The sequence below is a fragment of the Choloepus didactylus genome, chromosome 11, assembly GCF_015220235.1.
Source record: "Choloepus didactylus isolate mChoDid1 chromosome 11, mChoDid1.pri, whole genome shotgun sequence".
NCBI classification, from domain to species: Eukaryota; Metazoa; Chordata; class Mammalia; order Pilosa; family Megalonychidae; genus Choloepus; species Choloepus didactylus.
In genome coordinates, this window is record NC_051317.1 from 71,967,335 (window position 1) to 71,974,737 (window position 7,403).

General features: G+C 36.2%; 1 pseudogene; it reads right to left on the reverse strand.

Annotated features, from left to right (window-relative positions):
• Positions 1 to 3,299: 3,299 nt before the first annotated feature.
• Positions 3,300 to 4,368, reverse strand: LOC119506277 (annotated as a pseudogene).
• Between the last annotated feature and the right edge of the window lie 3,035 nt (positions 4,369 to 7,403).

Sequence of the window (7,403 nt, forward strand, 5' to 3'; positions counted from 1 at the left end):
GAGGAAATAGTCAATGAAAATTTTCCATCTCTTGTGAAAGACATAAAATTACAGATCCAAGAAGTGCATTGTACCCCAAACAAAACAAATCTGAATAGGCCTACACCAAGACACTTAATAATCAGATTATCAAACATCAAAGATAAAGAGAGAATCCTGAAAGCAGCAAGAGAAAAGCAATCCATCACATACAAAGGAAGCTTGATAAGACTATGTGTGGATTTCTCAGTAGAAACCATGGAGGTAAGAAAGAACTGGTTTAATATATTTAAGATACTGGAAGAGAAAAACTGCCAAGAATCCTGTATCTGCCAAAACTGTCCTTCAAATATGAGGGAGAGCTTAAAATATTCTCTGACAAACAGACATTGACAGAGTTCGTGAATAAGATACCTGCTCTACAGGAAATACTAAAGGGAACACTACAGACAGATCAGAAAAGACAGGAGTGAGAGATTTGGAACACAGTTTTGGGTGATGGTAGCACAGCAATGTAAGTACACTGAACAAAGATGACTGTGAGTATGGTTGAAAGAGGAATACAATCAGTGAAAACTAGAGACTTTAATTAACAAAAACATTGTATTATGCTTCCTTTAATATAACAAATGCAATATACCAAAGCTAAATGCATATAAGAAGGAGACATTAAGGGAGGAGAATGGGACTTCTTGGCATTGGTTATGATGCCTGACTCTTTATTCTACTTTTGTTTAATGCTATCTTTCCTTTTGTTGCTTCCTAGCTGTCATGTTTTTATTTTTCTCTCTTGCTTTTTTCTTTTCATTTTGTCTCTCTACCTTCTTTTACTCATCCTCCTTCTTTGTGGAAGAAATGGAGATGTCCTTATATAGATAGTGGTGATGGTGGTGAATACATAAATACATGACTATACAGGGAACCATTGATTATTTACTTAGGTCAGAATGTATGGTGTGTGAACAAAACTGTTTTAAAAAAATGGGTTGATGAAGAAAACCTGAGGGCACTATAGTGAGTGAAGTAAGACAGACACATAAGGACAAATATTGCAAGGTCTCACTGATATGAACTAATTCTAATATGTAAACTCATAGACATGAAATATAAGTTACCAGGATATAGCATGAGACTAAAGAATGGGGAGTGGTTGCTTATTATGAGCAGAATGTTCAACTATAGTGAACTTAAATGTTTGGAAATGGACAGAGGTAATGGTAGCACATTGTGAGAATAACTAACAGTGCTGAATGGTTTGTGAATGTGGTGGAAAAGGGAAGCTCAGAGTCACATATGTCACCAGAAGGAAAGTTGGAGGTTAAAAGATGGGAATGTATGAAACTGTGAATCTTGTGGTGGACAATGTCCATGATTAACTGTACAAATATTAGAAATCTCTTTCATGAACTAGAACAAATACATGACACTATAACTAGAAGTTAATAGTAGAGGGGCATATCAGAAAAAAATATACATATTGCAAACTATATACTACAATTAGTAGTATTTTAGCATTCTTTCATCAACAATAACAAATGTACTATACCAATACTATGAATCAATAATGGAGGGGGGATGGTTAGGGGTATGGGAGGATTTTAGTTTCCTTTTCTTGTTCTTTATTTCTTTTCTGTAGTATGAAAATGTTCTAAAAACTGAAACAAAATTAATTGTGATGGATGCACAGCCTTATGGTGGTACTGTGGGCAATTGATTGTACACTTTGGATCTTTAGATAATTGTATGGTATGTGAACAATCTCAGTTAAAAAATTTAAAAAAAAAAACTCATATTCTTTTAGCCTTTGGCTGAGTATTGGTTTTTTTAAGTTTTCTTAGGATTTCAGATTCATATGAATGCATAAGTTAAGCAAATCAATATGGTTAATTACCTAACTGTGCTATGTGGGGGCATAACTTGGTACGTACCATGTATAAGTTTGAAGAGAGGGAAGATGGAATCAAATGAGGAAACTATCATACTCCACTAACAAGGGTAATAGGCAAATACACAGAATATAGCACATTCTCACTACAATGATCTCTAACTTCATTCAAAAATTAGACATTATTATGTGTGGAAACAATGTGCTCATTTTCATCATTTTACTTCCTAACACCAAAGATAAATATGCTCAGGTAACATCACAGATCATTTGAAAGGGAAAATAAAGGCATTGACTTTTAATGCTTCATTTGTCAATAAAAAAGCAGGTAGACACCAGATTAATATCAATTATATTTTTATACATTCCAGTTAATTTTGAAAACATTTTCTGATATATATCCAAATGAATTTGAAATTACAGTTATCTCAAAGTACACAGAAATTACCAATATTCTCCCATAAATGAAACAGTGATCAAAGAACACTTAACATATTATTTAAGGACTTCAACATAACAGAATTCCCTTTTTCCAGCTTTTTAAACTATTTTTCCCTTCTAACACAATATGCAATATTTAACATTTGGGTAATACGTGCATATAAAACAGACACATTTGTCAAAGTGAGCAGAAGATGAAACAGCATACAGTGTCCTTTCTGGATATAAATTTTCAGAGGCAAGGTGGTCTACATGGGAGCAAAAAACTGATTTCCTCAGGAAATAAACTAGATAAACAAAAATTGATAATAATGCTAAAAATTCATTTCATAAATAATTCTCTTTCCTATCCTTCAAGCATACAAGTGTGCACTCTGGGTATGTGTGAATCAAAATACTTCCAAACAAGATCATAAACTCCTATGACCAGGGATATCTAATTCAATAAAAGGCCCTGGGGTTAAAGGAGAGGTAGTACTGGTGAATAGAGGACATTTGTCCATCAAGTTATACATACTGACCTAATAAAGAGGTAGATTATTTAAGTCTCAATGGGCTCAGATATTGACTTGGGCCTGAAAGTGATGTTTTAATTACTTATTCAGATCATAATTAAGCATATTGGAATGCTAGCCATCACTGGATTAGTACCTTAAGGTTAAACATTGAAAAGAAATGATTGTTACAAAACACACAAAACATTGTTTGTTCCAATATTTTTGTCTTTGGGGCAAGATAAGCAGTCCGATTTGTTTAAGAATATTTAATGTACCCCATAAACTGTCTGAATCAATGATTTTTATTAATTATTCTGCTAAACACAACATTGATTTCTATCTACAATTATTTTTTAAGATAAAAAATAAGTCAATTGAAAAAAAGTTGTGGCCTTGAGTATGAAGCATTACACTTTTAACACATTGATTGAGAAACCTAGAATATCACTGTAAAAACATTTATCATTGTTGGCCTTCAGCAATGAATGGATGCAGCTTTACTGTGACTTCTCCAATAATGCTTTGCAGCACCTAACACACCACTAGTACACAGTCTCAAAGCTGGAGTCATTCCCATAATAGGGATCTCAATAATAAGTTCTTTTTATGGATCAAAACTCACAAGTAGTTCAATTTTACTTTGCAGTTTTTAACTTCACTACCTTTTCTATTCAAATCTCTCAGATTGTTTTCATCCATGCGTAGTATATAATCAAATGTGGTGAAGTCTTCTATGGTAACTAGTCTTGCTATATGGGCTGTTTTAATGTCATGATTTCTTAGGTAGCTCTTCCAGTTTGCTAATGCTGCCATTATACAAAATACTAGAAATAGATTGGCTTTTATAAAGGGGGTTTATGTGGTTACAAATTTTCAGTTCTACAGCCACAAAAGTGTCCAAACCAAGGTATAAACATAAGTATACCTTCACTTGAGAAATGCCAGTGGTGTCCGGAAAACCTCTGTCAGCTGGGAAGGCACATGGCTGGTGTCTGCTTGCTCCCAGGTTGCATTTCAAAATGGCATTCTCCAAAATGTCAGCATCAGCTTTCAATGGCCATCTCCAAAATGTCTCTCTAAGCTGCAGCTCCAAGCATGTCTAAACATCAGTGTCAGCCAGCAAATGTCTGGGCCTGTGTTGCTCTTTTTAAAGTACTCCAGTAAAACTAATAAGACTCATGCTGAATGGGTGGGGCCACACCTCCATGGCAATAGTCTAATCAAAGTTATTGCCCATGGTTGGGTGGGTCACATTTCTATGGAAACAACCTAATCCAAAGATTCCAACCTAATCAACACTAATGCCTCTGTCCCTACAAGATTGCGTTAAAGAATATGACTTTTTTCTGGGGGACATGATATATACAAACCAGCACAGAAGCTTACAGCTCTCGGACCTGGTGACTGGTCCACATTCCAGTCAGAAACAGCACCACTGTCAATGACACAATTATATGAAATATTTTGATCAGTTACAAGTTTTCTGAAAACTGCTTCTGCAATGGGTGATCAACAGATGTTACCCAAACATACAAACAGCACCAACTTGGATGGCTGTAGTGCCATCATCTCAGAAGCAAAGAGAGGCAGAGCATGAACTTCAAGAAGCTTTTACACAGACCACTGCCATTAGTTGTGACCCAAATAACTATAAATGTGAAATGGACTTTAGGAAACATCCTGGGAAACTAAGAATCATAATCAAGACTGAGCGTGAAGGAATTCAAGTTATCTGAGTCTGATGAAATCAACTCAATATTTTAAATCAGAAAAGCACCCAACAATTACAGAAATAGAAATTGGTTGTTTGATTTATGTACTTAGTAAGCCAGCTCATATATCTCAAACAAAAAGGTAGGATGGGCTCACCTGGGGATCCTGTGATCAAAGTGAGATTACCTGTCAAAAGGCAAGAGGTATGTCAGCATTCATTACATGTTGGCAGATGCAACTGGTGCCCTCCTGAAACAGATCAGAATATAAGACGCAAGAGAAGAGGGAACCCTTGGAAGAAAAAGTGCCCAAGGCATTGAAAAAACAAAAACAGGTATTTTGGACTAGGACAATGGTAAGATTCTGTTAGATAACATCATCCCCTAGAGGTTTAATGGTGCAACCTCCTAAGTGTTAGAATATTTCCCTTTTTAAAGAATGGACAGCTACATCCTCTGATTTCCATGATGACTGCAGAATTTCCATAGAGGAGAGATTTAAGGAGGTCCCGAGGGTTACTCCTCTCCATGATCTTAACCCTTTGCTTCTGAGGGGCAGCTCTCCATTTTGTAGGCAGAGAAGTGGCAGTGTGCTGGCATCTGCACTGCATGGACCTGATCCCAGGAAAGAATATGCCCTCCAAAGCCTGAGAGTGAGATCTCCTTTAGAAAAGGTCAGCTGTGGGAGGTATAAAGGAAACTTCAAGCCATTGTGATTTAAGCAGAGGTTTGATACAAGATTGTTATCCATGTGGGGTGTTTGACCTTGTGCAATACAACACAGACTTGATTACTGCAGCTTTTTGATATAGGACTGAGTAGATGGGCAATCATCAACATGGTGACATAAGACATCACCTGAAAAAACTTCCCCAGAGATTCAGTGAACAAAAGAACAAATTCCACTTGCTTAGAACTATGGAGGACTGTAGAAACCAAAGAACTCCACTAATACTGAATGAAAGAAAAAGAAAAATATCTGGTAGGAAATTTCTGTCCCTATCCTTCTGGTCCATTCCCCTACCCCTCAGTCCAGTGCAGCTTGGGGTTGCTCAGAGGCAGCAGCCCAGGTCCCTCACATTGTGGACTAGAGAGCCACTCACAACCCTGAGTTAGAACCCCATACATATCCAGGCACAGGGACCCAAGTCCACAGAGACCCCTGGTGGAACACAAGCTGCTGAGGAGTGCTTCATACAAATGGGCACCTAGGAGTGGGGGAAGAACGAGAACCTGGCAGAATTGTAGGCAACTGTACTCACTCAATCCAGTTTTGATTGGCTGGATCACCTAAATGCAAAACAGACTATTCTGGAGTGATCTAGAAACACATGAACAACATACACTGACTCTAGAAGAAATAGAAGACCTCAGCAAACCAATTGCAAGAAACTGAAACAGTCATCAAGAATCTCCCAAGCAAAGAAAAGTCCAGAACCAGAAGGTTTCACAAGTGAATTCCACCAAGCATTCCAAGAAGAATTAATACCAACCCTGCTCAAACTTATTCTAAAATTTGAAGAGGAGAGAATGCTACCTGATTCATTCTATGAAGTAAATATCACCCTAATACCAAAGCCAGACAAACATACTACAAGAAAAGAAAATTACAGACCAATTTCTCTAATGACTATAGATGAAAAAACCTCAAAAAAAACTAGCAAATCAAATTCAACAGCACATTAAAAGAATTATACACCATGATAAAGTGAGTTTTATCCCAGGAATGCAAGGGTGTTCAACACAAGAAAGTCAATTAATGTAATAAACCACATTAACAAAACAAAGGAAAACACACACACATACACACACACACACACACACACACAGATATACATGAACATCTTGAATGATGTGGACAAGGTATTTGATAAAATCCAGCATCCTTTCTTGATAAAAAAACACTTCAAAAGATAGAATTAGAATGAAACTTTCTCAACATGATAAAAGGTGTATATGGAAAAACCACAGCTAACATACTCAATGGTGAAAGACTGAAATCTTTCCCTCAAGATCTGGAACAAGACAAGGATGCCCACTGTCACCACTGTTATTTAATATTGTGCTGGAAGTTCTAGCTATGGCATGTAGGCAAGCAAAAGAAATAAAAGGCATCCAAATTTGAAGGGAAGAAGTAAATCTTTCAATATTTGCAGATAACATGATCTTATATGTAGAAAGTCCCAATAAATCTACAACAAAGCTACTAGAGCTAATAAATGAATTCAGCAAAGTGGTGGGATACAACATCAATGTGCAAAAATCAGCAGTGTTTCCATACACAAGTAATGAGCAATCTGAGGAGGAAATCAAGAAAAAATGCATTTACAATAGCAACTAAAAGAAACACATATCTATCAGTAAATTTAACCAAGGATGTAAAGGACTTGTACACAGAAAACCATAAAACATTGCTAAATGAAATTTAAAAAGACCTACCTTAAATAGAAGGATATTCCATATTCATGGATTGGAAGACTAAATATCATTATGATGTCAATTCTAACCAAAATGATTTACAGATTCAGCACAATCCCAATAAAAATTTCAATAGCTTACTTTGCAGAAATGGAAAAGCAATTTCTGCAAAATTTCAAATTTATTAAGAATGGTGAGGGGACCCAAATAGCCAGAAACATCTTTAGAAAGAAGAACAAAGTTGGAGGACTCACATTTCCTGACTTTAATGCATATTATAAAGTTACAGTGGTCAAAACAACATGATACTGGCATAAGGGTAGATATATTGACCTACGGAATCTAATTGAGAGCTCAGAAATAGACCATCACATTTATCACCAATTGACATTTGACAAGGCAGCTAAGTCCAGTCAAATGGGACAGCATAGTCACTCAACAAATGGTGCCAAGATAACAGGATAGCCATAT